At 38.6% G+C, this 17,009-nt stretch overlaps 1 non-coding gene across 1 annotated transcript; it reads right to left on the bottom strand.

Moving 5' to 3' along the window:
• Positions 1-12,035: 12,035 nt before the first annotated feature.
• Positions 12,036-12,143, bottom strand: LOC112780480 (small nucleolar RNA R71). Its single transcript, XR_003191314.1, has one exon. It is a non-coding gene; the product is annotated as a small nucleolar RNA R71 (small nucleolar RNA).
• Positions 12,144-17,009: the final 4,866 nt, after the last annotated feature.

Raw genomic sequence — 17,009 nt, 5'->3', positions numbered from 1 at the left:
GCGCACATGCACTGTACGCGTACGCACCGATGTTGCACGTGATTCATTTAATGCAACTCGTGGCCAGCGATTTTGGGGAGCATTTTGGGCCCAATCCAACTCATTTATGATGCTATTTAACCCAAGGATTGAAGATGGATGAGACACTTTTTACACATTAGACACCTAGTCATTATTAGTTTGGTTTAGATTAATTTTGGAGAGAAAGTTAGTTTAGAGAGAGAAGCTCTCACTTCTCTCTAGAATTAGGATTAGGTTTTAGATCTAGATTAGAATTTCTTAGATCTAGGTTAATTTCATGCTTTGATTTACTTTTCCTTTGCAATTTCTTCTTCTTCTACCTCTTCTTTTTCTAGTTTAGCATTTAGTTCTTGTAATTCTCTACTTTTATGTTGATGCACTTTTGTTTCTTCTATTTCTCTTTAATGCAATTTATGTTTTCATGTTCTTTTATTATTCATTTGATTTGTTGTTGTTTAATTTCTTGTAATTGAGTAGTGTAGATTTACTTTCCTTGCAATTTTACTATGCTTTCCTTTTGTGCCTTCCAAGTGTTTGATAAAATTCTTGGTTGGATTTTAGAGTAGAATTTTATGCTCTTGGCTTGGAAAGGTAACTTAGGAACTCTTGAGTCACTAATGTCCAAGTGATTGATGATTGGGAGCCATTAACTCTAGATCTCACTAATTGAATTGGTGGAGAACTAGGACTTATGGACTTGGATTGATATAGCTCACTTGACTTTCCTTTACTACTAGTTAGAGGATGACTTAGTGGGATTGATTCTTGCCAATTCTCATGTTGTGGTTAGTGATAGGGATAGAGATCCTTGACCACCAACCCTTGCCAATACCTTTTTAGCTATTAATTTACTTCCTTGCCATTTATCTTTCATGTCTCTTATCAAAACCCCAAACATAACTCATAACCAATAACAAGAACACTTTCTTGCAATTCCTAGGGAGAACGACCCGAGGTTCCAATACTTCGATTTATAAATTTAGGGGTTTGTTTTAGTGACAAACAAATTTTTGTATGAAAGGATTATTGCTTGGTTTAGAAACTATACTTGCAACGAGAATTCATTGGTGAATTCTAAACCATCAAAAATCCGATTATCAAGCATCAATTCCACTCCTTCTATTTGAGACTCCATGTTCTCCTCCTCACTACACTCCTTAGTTGATCCTCCACCTTCCTCAAGGGAGATGTCTTGATTGCTTAAGCATAGTAAGGTTAAGCGATTCACCGCTTCGGCTATGGTAGCCATGAACTCTCCTTGCTTCTTTCGGAACCCTTCTTGCTCTTGGAAGCATGCTTAAAGGTCTCGTTGTTCTTCGGGAAAGGGTTGGAGAACTTCATATTGAGGTGAAGAAGGTTCAATGGTTGGGAGAAAGTTTGTATAGTTGGAAGGTGTGTCATGTGGGTGAGGATATTGAGGTGGGGTATAAGGAGGTGATGGTTCATATGGTTGATGGCAAGGTGTATAGACATTAAGATTCCATGGAGGTGGATGGTATGATGCTTGAAGGTTTGGTGGTTGAGGGTTGTTGGTGCACGAAATTGTGATCACACTTTTCACAACTCTGCACAACTAACCAGCAAGTGCACTGGGTCGTCCAAGTAATACCTTACGTGAGTAAGGGTCGATCCCACGGAGATTGCTGGCTTGAAGCAAGCTATGGTTATCTTGTAAATCTTAGTCAGGAGATTAATGATAAAAATGATTTTGTTTATGAAAAATAAATAACATGAAATAAAAGGTACTTGTGATTCAGTAATGAGGAACAGGTTGAGGTTCCGGAGATTCTCTGTCGTCTGAATCTCTGCTTTCCTACTGTCTTCTTCTCCAAACACGCATGGCTTCCTTCAATGGCAAGCTGTATGATCCTCTCGGATGAAAAATACCAGGCACGGTTTCTGCACGGCTAATCAACTTTTGGATTACTCGTCTCGGATGAAAAATACCAGGTACAGCTACCGCACGGCTAATCATCTATCGGTTCCCACAAGTGTCGGAATAGGATCTCTCTATCCTTTTGCACACTGTCACTGCGCCCAATATTTGTGAGTTTGAAGCTCGTCACAGTCATCCCTTTCCAGATCCTACTCGGAATACCATAGACAAGGTTTAGACTTTTCGGATCCCAGGAATGCTGCCAATTGATTCTAGCCCCTACCACGAAGGTTCTAATCTCATGGACTCGGTCCGTGGATCAGAAACCCAAGAGATACGCACTCAAGCTGTCGCCCAATGATTACGTTGAGCTCAGATAGAACGGGAGTGGTTGTCAGGCACGCGTTCATAGATTTGAGAATGATTATGAGTGTCACGGATCATCATATTCTTCCTATTGAAGTACGAGTGAGTATCTTAGAACAGAATCAAGCATGATTGAATAGAAAACAGTAGTAATTGCATTAATCCATTGAGACACAGTAGAGCTCCTCACCCCCACCTATGGGGTTTAGAGACTCATTTCGTCAAAGATACAATATGAGATGTAAAAATGTCATGAGTTGCTAAATGAATCTCTAAAAGTAGTTTTTATACTAAACTAATAACTTAGGTTTACAGAAAATTAGTAAATAAGTGCAGATAGTGCAGAAATCCACTTCCGGAGCCCACTTAGTGAGTGTTTTGGCTGAGCTTTCAAGTTTTCACGTGCATATGCCTCAAATTGGAGTTAAACGCCACCCTGGGTGCCAAAATGGGCGTTTAACGCCAAGAAGTGTGCCAATTCTGGCGTTTTACGCCAGAAAGTTTCTATCTGGCGTTTAACGCCAATTTGGGCCATCAAATCTCGGACAAAGTATAGACTATTATATATTGCGGGAAAGCCTAAGATGTCTACTTTCCAACACAATTGAGAGCGCGCCAATTGAACTTCTGTACCTCCAGAAAATTCACTTCGAGTGCAAGAGGGTCAGAATCCAACAGCATCTGTAGTCCTTTCTCAGCCTCTGAATCAGATTTCTGCTCAGGTCCCTCAATTTCAGCCAGAAAATACCTGAAATTACAAAAAAATACACAAACTCAAAGTAAAGTCCAGAATTGTGATTTTTGCATAAAAACTAATAAAAATATAATAAAAAGTAATTAAAACATACTAAAAACTATGTAAAAACAATGCCAAAAAGGGTATAAAATATCCGCTCATCACAACACCAAACTTAAATTATTGCTTGTCCCCAAGTAACCAAAAACAAAATAGGATAAAAATAAGAGAAAATACAATAAATTTCAAAAATATCAATGAAGATTGTTTTAATTAGATGAGCGGGACTAGTAGCTTTTTGCTTCTGAACAGTTTTGGCATCTCACTTTATCCTTTGAAGTTCAGAATGATTGGCATCCATAGGAACTCAGAATTCAGATAGTATTATTGATTCTCCTAGTTCAGTATGTTGATTCTTGAACACAGTTACTTTATGAGTCTTGACCGTGACCCTAAGCATCTTGTTTTCCAGTATTACCATCGGATACATAAATGCCACAGACACATAACTGGGTGAACCGTTTCAGATTGTGACTCAGCTTTGCTAGAGTCCCCAGTTAGAGGTGCCCAAAGTTCTTAAGCACACTTTTTTTGCTTTGGATCATGACTTTAACCACTCAGTCTCAAGCTTTTTACTTGGACCTTTATGACACAAGCACATGGTTAGGGATATCTTGATTTAGCCGCTTAGGCCAGGATTTTATTCTTTTGGGCCCTCCTATCCATTAATGCTCAAAGCCTTGGATCCTTTTTACCCTTCTGATGAGCGGATAATTTATACGCTTTTTGGCATTGTTTTCAGTATGTTTTAGTTAGTTTTTATTATATTTTTATTAGTTTTTAATTAAAATTCACTTTTCAGGACTTTACTATGAGTTTGTGTATTTTTCTGTGATTTCAGGTATTTTCTGGCTGAAATTGAGGGACCTGAGCAAAAATCTGATTCAGAGGCTGAAAAAGGACTGCAGATGCTGTTGGATTCTGACCTCCCTGCACTCGAAGTGGATTTTCTGGAGCTACAGAAGTTTAATTAGCGCACTCTCAATTGCGTTGGAAAGTAGACATCCTGGACTTTCCATCAATATATAATAGTTTATACTTTGCCCGAGATTTGATGGCCCAAACTGGTGTTCCAAGTCATCATAGAAATTCTGGCGTCAAAACGCCAGAACTGGCATAAAAGCTGGAGTTAAACGCCCAAACTGGCATAAAAGCTGGCGTTTAACTCCAAGAAAATTTTCTACACATGAAAGCTTCAATGCTCAGCCCAAGCACATACCAAGTGGGCCCCAGAAGTGGATTTTTACACTAAACACCCCAGCTTACTCATTTTCTGTAACCCTAGGTCACTAGTTGATTATAAAAACCACTTTTAGTGATTCATTTTGTACCTCATGACACTCTACACATTTCATATTGTATCTTCTACGGCATGAGTCTCTGAACCCCATTGTTGGGGGTGAGGAGCTCTGCTGTGTTTCGATGAATTAATACAATTACTATTGTTTTCCATTCTATCAGGCTTGCTTCGATTCTAAGATATTCATTCGCACTTCAACATGATGAATGTGATGATCCGTGACACTCATCATCATTCTCACCTATGAACGCGTGCCTGACAACCACTTCCGTTCAACATGCAATCAAGCTTGAATGTGTATCTCTTGGGTTTCTAATCTAAGATTAGAACCTTCGTGGTACAGGCTAGAATTATTGGCAGCCATTCCTGAGGTCCGAAAAGTCTAAACCTTGTCTGTGGTATTCCGAGTAGGATCTGGGAAGGGATGACTGTGACGAGCTTCAAACTCACGAGTGTTGGGCGTGTGACAGACGCAAAAGGATCAATGGATCCTATTCCAACATGATCGAGAACCGACAGATGATTAGGCGTGTGGTGACAGCGTATTTAGAACATTTTCACTAAGAGGACGAGAAGTAGCCATTGACAACGGTGATGCCCAACATAAAGCTTGCCATGGAAGGAGCCTTACGTGTGTGAAGAAGAAGATAGTAGGAAAGCAGAGATTCAGGCGACAGAGCATCTCCAAAACCTCAACCTGTTCTCCATTACTGCACAACAAGTATTTATTTCATGTTCTTTTACTTTTTACAATCAAATCTGAGAATTATTGATATCATGACTAAGAGTTACAAGATAAACATAGCTTGCTTCAAGCCGACAATCTCCGTGGGATCGACCTTTATCCACGTAAGATATTACTTGGACGACCCAGTGCACTTGTTGGTTAGTTGTGCGGAATTGCAAAAGTGTGATTGTAATTTCGTGCACCAAGTTTTTGGCACCGTTGCCGGGGATTGTTCAAGTTTGGATAACTGGAGGTTTATTTTGTTGCTTAGATTAGGAATATTTATTTTTGTTGGTTTAGAGTCACTAAATTTGAGTTTAGTTTCATATTTTAAGTTTGGTGTCTTCTTTGTGTTTTCCTTTAAATTTTCGAAAATTTGTGTTTGATTTTCTAAAAATTTTAAGATTGGTGTCCCTTGTGCTTTTATTTACTTAAAGAAAAAAAAATTTTCAAAAATTTGTTCTTGGTGTTCATCTTGATCTTCAAAGTGTTCTTGGTGTTCATCTTGACATTCAAAGTTTTCTTGTTTGTTCTCTTTGTTTTGATCTAAAATTTCCTAAGTTTAGTGTTATTTTGTTGTTTTTCTCTTTCCTCATTAAAATTCAAAAATCAAAAAAATATCTCTTCCATATTTTACTCATAAATTTCGAAATTTTGCATTAAATTAGTCAAAGATTTTCAAAATCATATCTTTTTTTAGTCAAGTTAAAATTCTAGTTTCAAAAATTGAGCTTTTCAAATCTTTTTCAAAAACCAAATCTTTTTAATTTCTTCAATCATATCTTTTCAATCATATATTTTTTTTATTATTAAATTGTAATCATATCTTCTCAATCATATCTTTTTTCAAAATAATTTTCAATCATATCTTTTTGATTGCTAATTCCAAAATCTTTTTGATTAATTAATTAATTTAGTCTTCAATTTGCTTTTATTTTCTTCTAATTTTTGAAAACCATATCCTGAATTTTTTAAATCCTTTTAATTAATTGAATTATTTATTTATCTTTTTACTTTTCCTCTTAATTTTCGAAACTTTTATTTTATTTTTCGTTTATTTTGTTTTATTTTTTTCGGTTACTTTAAAAAAAATTTATATCAATTCCCTTTTCGCCATCATGGACATAAGTGGAAGTGAACAGTCCAGAAGGACTCTGGGGTCATATGCTAACCCTATTACAGCTGCATATGGGCGTAGCATCTGTATACCTCCCATCAAAGCAAGCAGTTTTGAGCTAAATCCTCAGCTCATTATCATGGTGCAGCAAAATTGCCAGTATTCCGGTCTTCCACAGGAAGAACCTACTGAGTTTCTGGCACAGTTCTTACAAATTATTGACACAGTACGTGATAAAGAAGTGGATCAGGATGTCTACAGATTATTACTGTTTCCATTTGCTGTAAAAGATCAAGCTAAGAGGTGGTTAAATAACCAACCCACAGCAAGCATAAAAATATGGAGACAGTTATCAGACAAATTCCTGAATCAATTTTACCCTCCAAAGAGGATGACACAGCTAAGGCTGGACATCCAAGGCTTTAAACAAGAGGATCATGAATCCCTTTATAATGCCTGGGAGAGGTACAGAGGGATGCTAAGGAAATGCCTCTCTGAAATATTTTCAGAGTGGGTACAGTTAGACATCTTCTACTATGGGCTTACAGAAAAAGCTCAAATGTCCCTAGATCACTCGGCTGGTGGATCTATACACATGAGGAAGACAATTGAAGAGGCTCAAGAGCTCATTGATACAGTTGCTAGAAATCAACATCTGTACTCAAGCAATGAGTCCTCCATAAAAGAAGAGGCTAGGGCAGTAACTACGGAACCTGATCCTCAAGAACAGATTATTGAACTTAATCAGCAATTACTCCTTATGACAAAACAATTAGCAGAATTTAGAGAGATGCTCCAAGACACTAAAAATGCTAACAAGAATATGGAAGCACAATTAAAACAGACAAGACAGCAGCTATCCAAACAGATAACAGAAGAATGCCAAGCTGTTCAATTAAGGAACGGGAAGACATTGAATAAATCAGCTCAAAGTAGCAGAAAGCCAAGAAAGGAACAACTGACAGAGGATGACCAAACCACTGCCCAAAATCCCTCTGAGGACAGCAAGAGCCCAGAGAGGAATAATTCTGGCATTCAAACGCCAGAAAAGGGTGAAAGATTGGCGTTAAACGCCCATCCAGCACCCAATCCTGGCGTTCAAACGCCAATGAGGGATCAGACACCTGCAAGTGCTGATAGTAACCCCTCTAAGAAGGCTTTTCCAGCCACTTCTATAGGGAATAAACCTGCAATAACTAAGGTTGAAGAATATAAAGCCAAGATGCCTTATCCTCAGAAACTCCGCCAAGCAGAGCAGGATAAACAATTTGCTCGCTTTGCAGACTATCTCAGGACTCTTGAGATAAAGATCTCATTTGCAGAGGCACTTGAGCAAATACCCTCTTATGCTAAGTTCATGAAAGAGATCTTAAGTCATAAGAAGGATTGGAGAGAAACTGAAAAGGTATTTCTCACTGAAGAATGCAGTGCAGTCATTCTGAAAAGCTTACCAGAGAAGCTTCAAGATCCAGGAAGCTTTATGATACCATGCACATTAGAGGGTGCTTGCACCAAGACAGCTCTATGTGACCTTGGAGCAAGTATCAACCTAATACCCGCATCCACTATCAGAAAGCTTGGCTTGACTGAAGAAGTCAAACCAACCCGGATATGTCTTCAACTTGCTGATGGCTCCATTAAATATCCATCAGGCATAATTGAGGACATGATTGTCAAGGTTGGGCCATTTGCCTTTTCCACTGACTTTGTAGTGCTGGAAATGGAGGAGCACAAGAGTGCAACTCTCATTCTAGGAAGACCTTTCCTAGCAACTGGACGAACTCTTATTGATGTACAAAAAGGGAAAGTGACCCTGAGAGTCAATGAGGATGAGTTCAAGTTAAATGCTGTCAAAGCTATGCAGCATCCAGACACATCAAATGACTGCATAAGCACTGATATTACTGACTCTTTGGTGGAAGAGATCAATATGACTGAAAATCTCGAATCAGAGCTAGAGGACATCTTTAAAGATGTTCAGCCTGATCTGGAGAAATCAGAGGAAATAAAAGAACCTCTGAAAATTCCTCAGGAAGAGGATAAGCCTCCTAAACCCGAGCTCAAACCACTACCACCATCCCTGAAATATGCATTTCTGGGAGAAGGTGACACTTTTCCAATGATCATAAGCTCTGCTTTAAATCCACAGGAAGAGAAAGCACTAATTCAAGTGCTAAAGACACACAAGACAGCTCTTGGATTGTCCATAAGTGATCTTAAGGGCATTAGCCCAGCAAGATGCATGCACAAGATCCTATTGGAGGATGATGCTAAGCCAGTGGTTCAACCACAAAGGCGGCTAAATCCAGCCATGAAGGAGGTGGTGCAGAAAGAGGTCACTAAGTTACTAGAGGCTGGGATTATTTATCCTATTTCTGATAGCCCCTGGGTAAGCCCTGTCCACGTTGTACCCAAAAAGGGAGGCATGACAGTAGTTCACAATGAAAAGAATGAACTGGTTCCTACAAGAACAGTTACAGGGTGGCGTATGTGTATTGACTACAGAAGGCTCAATACAGCCACCAGAAAGGATTATTTTCCTTTACCATTCATAGACCAGATGCTAGAGAGACTAGCAGATCATGACTATTACTGCTTTTTGGATGGATATTCAGGCTACAACCAAATTGCAGTAGATCCTCAAGACCAAGAGAAAACAGCATTCACATGTCCCTCTGGTGTATTTGCTTACAGAAGGATGCCTTTTGGTCTATGCAATGCACCTGCAACCTTTCAGATGTGCATGCTCTCCATCTTCATGGATGACTTTTCAGTATTTGGAGACTCATTCAGCTCTTGTCTTGACCATTTAGCACTTGTTCTGAAAAGATGCTAAGAGACCAACCTAGTTTTAAACTGGGAAAAATGTCACTTTATGGTGACTGAGGGAATTGTCCTTGGGCATAAAATTTCAAACAAGAGAATAGAAGTGGATCAAGCTAAAGTGGAGGTAATTGAAAAATTACCACCACCTGCCAATGATAAGGCAATTAGAAGCTTTTTGGGGCATGCAGGATTCTATAGGAGGTTTATAAAGGAGTTTTCAAAAATTGCAAAACCTCTGAGCAATCTACTAGCTGCTGACATGCCATTCGTGTTTGACACAGAGTGTCTGTAGGCGTTTGAGATCCTAAAAGCTAAGCTGGTCACAGCGCCAGTCATCTCTGCACCAAACTGGACATTGCCATTCGAACTAATATGTGATGCCAGTGACCATGCCATTGGTGCAGTGTTGGAACAGAGGCATAACAAGCTTTTGCACGTCATTTACTATGCTAGCCGTGTTTTAAATGATGCACAGAAGAATTAAACAACCACAGAAAAAGAGTTACTTGCAGTGGTTTATGCCATTGACAAGTTTAGATCCTATTTAGTAGGTTCAAAAGTGATTGTGTATACTGACCATGCTGCTCTTAAATACCTACTCACAAAGCAGGATTCAAAACCCAGGCTCATAAGATGGGTGTTACTTCTGTAAGATTTTGATATAGAAATAAGAGACAGAAAAGGGACAGAGAACCAGGTAGCTGATCACCTGTCCCGGATAGAACCAGTAGCTTGGGCATCCCTCCCTCCTACTGAGATCTCTGAAACCTTTCCGGATGAGCAACTCTTTGCCATTCAAGAGGCACCATGGTTTGTAGACATTGCAAATTATAAAGCTGTGAGGTTCATACCCAATGAGTACAGCAGGGTACAAAGAAAAAAACTAATTTCTGATGCAAAGTACTACCTATGGGATGAGCCATACCTCTTTAAGAGATATGCAGACGGAATGATCCACAGATGTGTATTTGTCTAACCCTCAAATTGGAGCTTTAGACTAACATGGCAAGATTCCTGGAATTCATATTAAAAATTTTGGAATCCTTATTTTTCTTTTTCAAAATGATTTTCGAAAATTTTAAAATGAAAATACAAAAAAAAAATTAGAATATCATAAAAATCAAAAATATTTTTTGTGTTCTTGTTTGAGTCTTGAGTCATGTTATAAGTTTGGTGTCAATTGCATGTGCATCTTGCATTTTTCAAAAAAATCATGCATTCATAGTGTTCTTCATGATCTTCAAGTTGTTCTTGGTAAGTCTTCTTGTTTGATCTTTGCATTTGCATGTTTTGTGTCTTTTCTTGTTTTTCATATGCATTCTTGAATTCTTAGTGTCTAAGCATTAAAGAATTCTAAGTTTGGTGTCTTGCATGTTCCCTTTGCATTAAAAATTTTTGAAAAATAAGTTCTTGATGTTCATCTTGATCTTCATAGTGTTCTTGGTGTTCATCTTGACATTCATAGCATTCTTGTATGCATTCATTGTTTTGATCCATAACTTTCATGCATTGCATCATTTTTCTTGTTTTTCTCTCTCATCATAAAAATTCAAAAATAAAAAAAATATCTTTCCCTTTTTCTCTCTTAAAATTTCGAAAACTAGATTTGACTTTTTCAAAAATTTTTAAAAAATCTAGTTGTTTTTATGAGTCAAATCAAATTTTCAATTTAAAAATCTCATCTTTTTCAAAATCTTTTTCAAAAATCAAATCTTTTTCAAATTTCTTAGTTATTTTCGAAAATTCCAAAAATATTTTTCAAAAATCTTTTTCTTATTTTTATATCAAATTTTCGAAAATAACATAATCAATTAATGTTTTGATTCAAAAATTTCAAGTTTGTTACTTGCTTGTTAAGAAAGATTCAAACTTTAAGTTATAGAATCATATCTTGTGATTTCTTGTGAATCAAGTCATTAATTGTGATTTTAAAAATCAAATCTTTCTCAAAACTAACTTCAATCATATCTTTTCAAAAATATCTTCTTATCTTTTTCAAAATTTGATTTCAAAATATCTTTTCTAACTTCCTAACTTCTTATCTTTTCAAATTTGTTTCAACTAACTAACTAACTTTTTGTTTGTTTCTTATTTTTTTCAAAACCACCTAACTAACTCTCTCTCTCTAATTTTCGAAAATATCTTCCCTCTTTTTCAAAATTTCTTTTTAATTAACTAATTATTTCAATTTTTAAAATCTTAATTTTCGAAAATTACTAACATTTTCCAAAAACCATTTTCGAAAATTACTAACTCTTTTTCAAAAATTATTTTCGAAAATCCTCTCCCTCTCTCATCTTATTCTATTTATTTATTCATCTACTAACATCTCTTTCTCACATCACTCACCAAATTCGAACCCCCTCTTCCATCTGTGTTCGAATTTTTCTCTTCTTCTACTAACAATAAGGAACCTCTTTACTGTGACATAGAGGATTCCTCTTCTTTTTTTGTTCTCTTCTCTTTCTTATGAGCAGGAACAAGGAAAAAGGCATTCTTGTTAAAGCTGATCCAGAACCTGAAAGGACTCTGAAGAGAAAACTAAGAGAAGCTAAATTACAACAATCTAGAGACAACCTTATTGAAAATTTCGAACAAGTAAAGGAGATGGCAGCCGAACCTAACAACAATAATGCAAGGAGAATGCTTGGTGACTTTACTGCACCTAATTCCAATTTACATGGAAGAAGCATCTCCATTCCTGCCATTGGAGCAAACAACTTTGAGCTGAAACCTCAGCTAGTTTCTCTGATGCAGCAGAACTGCAAGTTTCATGGACTTTCATCTGAAGATCCTTTTCAGTTCTTAACTGAATTCTTGCAGATCTGTGATACTGTTAAGACTAATGGAGTAGATCCTGAAGTCTACAGGATCATGCTTTTCCCTTTTGCTGTAAGAGACAGAGCTAGAATATGGTTGGACTCTCAACCCAAAGACAGCCTGAACTCTTGGGATAAGCTGGTCACGGCTTTCTTAGCCAAGTTCTTTCCTCCTCAAAAGCTGAGCAAGCTTAGAGTGGATGTTCAAACCTTCAAACAAAAAGATGGTGAATCCCTCTATGAAGCTTGGGAAAGATACAAACAGTTGACCAAAAAGTGTCCTTCTGACATGCTTTCAGAATGGACCATCCTGGATATATTCTATGATGGTCTGTCTGAGTTATCTAAGATGTCATTGGATACTTCTGCAGGTGGATCCATTCACCTAAAGAAAACGCCTGCAGAAGCTCAAGAACTCATTGACATGGTTGCTAATAACCAGTTTATGTACACTTCTGAGAGGAATCCTGTGAATAATGGGACGCCTATGAAGAAGGGAGTTCTTGAAATTGATACTCTGAATGCCATATTGGCTCAGAATAAAACATTGACTCATCAAGTCAATATGATTTCCAAGAGTCTAAATGGAATGCAAGCTGCATCCAACAGTACTCAAGAGGCATCTTCTGAAGAAGAAGCTTATGATCCTGAGAACCCTGCAATAGCAGAGGTGAATTACTTAGGTGAACCTTATGGAAACACCTATAACTCATCATGGAGAAATCATCCAAATTTCTCATGGAAGGATCAAAAGCCTCAACAAGGCTTTAATAATGGTGGAATAAATAGGTTTAGCAATAGCAAGCCTTTTTCATCATCCACTCAGCAACAGACAGAGAATTCTGAGCAGAATCCATCTAGCTTAGCAAACTTAGTCTCTGATCTATCTAAGGCCACTGTGAGTTTCATGAATGAAACAAGGTCTTCCATTAGAAATTTGGAAGCACAAGTGGGCCAGCTGAGTAAAAGGATCACTGAAATCCCTCCTAGTAATCTCCCAAGCAATACAGAAGAGAATCCAAAAGGAGAGTGCAAGGCCATTGACATAAGCACCATGGCCGAACCTGTAAGGGAAGGAGAGGACTTGAATCCCAAGGAGGAAGACCTCTTGGGACGTCCAGTGATCAATAAGGAGTTTCTCTCTGAGGAACCAAAGGACTCTGAGGCTCATCTAGAAACCATAGAGATTCCATTGAATCTCCTTATGCCATTCATGAGCTCTGATGAATATTCCTCTTCTGAAGAGAATGAGGATGTTACTGAAGAGCAAACTGCCAAGTTTCTTGGTGCAATCATGAAGCTGAATGCCAAATTATTTGGTATTGAAACTTGGGAAGATGAACCTCCCTTGTTCATCAATGAACTAAGTGATCTGGATCAACTGACATTTCCTCAGAAGAGACAGGATCCTGGAAAGTTCATAATACCTTGTACCATAGGCACCATGATCTTTAAGGCTCTGTGTGACCTTGGTTCAGGAATAAACCTCATGCCCCTCTTTGTAATAGAGAAACTGGGAATCTATGGGGTGCAAGCTGCTAAAATCTCATTAGAGATGGCAGACAATTCAAGAAAACAGGCTTATGGACAAGTAGAGGACGTGTTAGTAAAGGTTGAAGGCCTTTACATCCCTGCTGATTTCACAGTCCTGGATACTGGAAAGGAAGAGAATGAATCCATCATCCTAGGAAGACCTTTCCTAGCCACAGCAAGAGCTGTGATTGATGTGGACAGAGGAGAATTAATCCTTCAATTGATTGAGGACAACCTTGTGTTTACAACTCAAGGATCTCTCTCTGCATCCATGGAGAGGAAGCAGAAAAAGCTTCTCTCAAAGCAGAGTCAAACAAAGCCCCCACAGTCAAACTCTAAGTTTGGTGTTGGGAGGCCACAACCAAACTCTAAGTTTGGTGTTGAACTCCCATATCCAAACTCTAAGTTTGGTGTTGGAGAGTCTCAACAATGCTCTGAACATCTGTGAGGCTCCATGAGAGCCCACTGTCAAGCTATTGACATTAAAGAAGCGCTTGTTGGGAGGCAACCCAATTTTTATTTATCTAACAATATTTTTCTTAGTTATATGTCTTTATAGGTTCATGATCATGTAGAGTCACAAAATAAATATAGAAATTGAAAACAAAATCAAAAACAGCAGAAGAAAAATCACACCCTGGAGGAAGCATCTGCCTGGCGTTCAACGCCAGAACAGAGCATGGTTCTGGCGCTGAACGCCCAAAATGGGTAGTGTCTGGGCGCTGAAAGCCCAAAATGGGCATCATCTGGGCGCTAAATGCCAGAAATGCACCCTGGAGAGGAGCTGGCGCTGAACGCCCAGAACAAGCATGGTTCTGGCGTTCAACGCCAGAAATGGCCAGTAAATGGGCGTTGAACGCCCAAAATGGGCACCAACCTGGCGCTGAACGCCCAGAGTTGTGTGCAAGGGCATTTTACATGCCTAATTTGGTGCAAGGTTGTAAATCCTTGAACACCTCAGGATCTGTGGACCCCACAGGATCACCTCAGGATCTGTGGACCCCACAGGATCCCCACCTACCTCCACTCACTTCTTCTCACCCCTCTTTTACACAATCCCATAAACACTCTTCCCCAAAACCCTTCACCAATCACCTCAATCTCTCTTCCCCATCACCTCTTCACCACTCACATCCATCCACTCTTCCCCATAAACCTACCTCATAAACTCCACCTACCTTCAAAATTCAAAATCAATTTCCCACCCAAACCCACCCTACATGGCCGAACCTTAACCCCCCTCCCATTCCTATATAAAGCCTTCCATTCTTCCTCATTTTCACACAACACAACCCTCTCTTCTCTTCTTGGCCGAAACACAACCCTTCCCCCTCTCTTCCATTTCTTCTTCTTCATCATCTATTCTTTCTTCTCTTGCTCGAGGGCGAGCAAAATTCTAAGTTTGGTGTGGTAAAAGCATAAGCTTTTTGTTTTTCCATTACCATTGATGGCACCTAAGACCGGAGAATCCTCTAGAAAGGGGAAAGGGAAGACAAAAGCTTCCACCTCCGAGTCATGGGAGATGGAAAGGTTCATCTCCAAAGTCCATCAAGACCACTTCTATGATGTTGTGGCCAAGAAGAAGGTGATCCCTGAGGTCCCCTTCAAACTCAAAAGAAATGAGTATCCGGAGATCCGACATGAAATTCAAAGAAGAGGTTGGAAAGTTCTAACAAATCCCATCCAACAAGTCGGCATCCTAATGGTTCAAGAGTTCTATGCCAATGCATGGATCACCAAGAACCATGATCAAAGTAAGAACCCGGATCCAAAGAACTATGTTACAATGGTTCGGGGGAAATACTTAGATTTTAGTCTGGAAAATGTGAGGTTGGCGTTCAACTTGCCAAACATGGAAGAGAACGCACGCCCCTACACAAGGAGAGTCAACTTTGATCAAAGGTTGGACCAAGTCCTCATGGACATATGTGTAGAAGGAGCTCAATGGAAGATTGACTCAAAAGGCAAACCGGTTCAACTAAAAAGACTGGACCTTAAGCCTGTAGCTAGAGGATGGTTGGAGTTCATTCAATGCTCAATCATTCCCACTAGCAATCGGTCTGAAGTTACTATAGACCGGGCCATCATGATCCATAGCATCATGATTGGAGAAGAGGTGGAAGTTCATGAGATTATACCTCAAGAACTCTACAAGGTGGCTGACAAGTCCTCCACTATGGCAAGGTTAGCCTTTCCTCACCTCATTTGCCACCTATGCAATTCGGCTGGGGTTGACATAGAGGGAGATATCCTCATTAAAGAGGACAAGCCCATCACTAAGAAAAAGATGGAGCAAGCAAGAGAGCCCATTCATGGAGCTCAAGAGGCGTATGAAGCTCATCACCATGAGATCCCGGAGATGCCTCAAATGCATTTTCCTCCACAAAACTATTGGGAGCAAATCAACACCTCCCTAGGAGAATTGAGTTCCAATATGGGACAACTAAGAGTGGAACATCAAGAGCACTCCATCATCCTTCATGAAATAAGAGAAGATCAAAAAGCAATGAGGGAGGAGCAACAAAAACAAGGAAGAGACATAGAAGAGCTTAAGGACATCATTGGTTCCTCAAAAAGGAAACGCCACCATCACTAAGGTGGATTCATTCCTTGTTCTTATTTCTTCTGTTTTTCGTTTTCTCTAATTTAAGTATTTATCCATGTTTGTGTCTTCATTACATGATCATTAGTAGTTAGTAACTTTGTCTTAAAGTTATGAATGTCCTATGAATCCATCACCTCTCTTAAATGAAAAATTTTTTAATTCAAAAGAACAAGAAGTACATGAGTTTCAAATTTATCCTTGAACTTAGCTTAATTATATTGATGTGGTGATAATGCTTCTTGTTTTCTGAATGAATGCTTGAACAGTGCATATGTCTTTTGAAGTTGTTGTTCATGAATGTTAAATATGTTGGCTCTTGAAAGAATGATGACAAGGAGACATGTTATTTGATAATCTGAAAAATTATAAAAATGATTCTTGAAGCAAGAAAAAGCAGCAAAGAACAAAGCTTGTAGAAAAAAATAGAAAAAAAATAGAAAGAAAAAGAAAAAGCAAGCAGAAAAAGCCAAAAGCTCTTAAAACCAAGAGGCAAGAGCAAAAAGCCAATAACCCTTAAAACCAAAAGGCAAGGGCAAATAAAAAGGATCCCAAGGCTTTGAGCATCAGTGGATAGGAGGGCCTAAAGGAATAAAATCCTGATCTAAGTGGCTAAACCAAGCTGTCCCTAACCATGTGCTTGTGGCGTGCAGGTGTCAAGTGAAAACTTGAGACTGAGCGGTTAAAGTCAAGGTCCAAAGAAAAAAAAGAGTGTGCTTAAGAACCTTGGACACCTCTAATTGGGGACTTTAGCAAAGCTGAGTCACAATCTGAAAAGGTTCACCCAATTATGTGTCTGTGGCATTTATGTATCCGGTGGTAATACTAGAAAACAAAGTGCTTAGGGTCACGGCCAAGACTCATAAAATAGCTGTGTTCAAGAATCATCATACTGAACTAGGAGAATCAATAACACTATCTGAACTCTGAGTTCCTATAGATGCCAATCATTCTGAACCTCAATGGATAAAGTGAGATGCCAAAACTATTCAAGAGACAAAAAGCTATAAGTCCCGCTCATTTGAT

This window comes from Arachis hypogaea, chromosome 19 (genome assembly GCF_003086295.3).
Source record: "Arachis hypogaea cultivar Tifrunner chromosome 19, arahy.Tifrunner.gnm2.J5K5, whole genome shotgun sequence".
Taxonomy (NCBI): Eukaryota; Viridiplantae; Streptophyta; class Magnoliopsida; order Fabales; family Fabaceae; genus Arachis; species Arachis hypogaea.
Note: the sequence above shows the minus strand (reverse complement) of the source record. Positions and strands in the feature narration are given on the sequence as shown.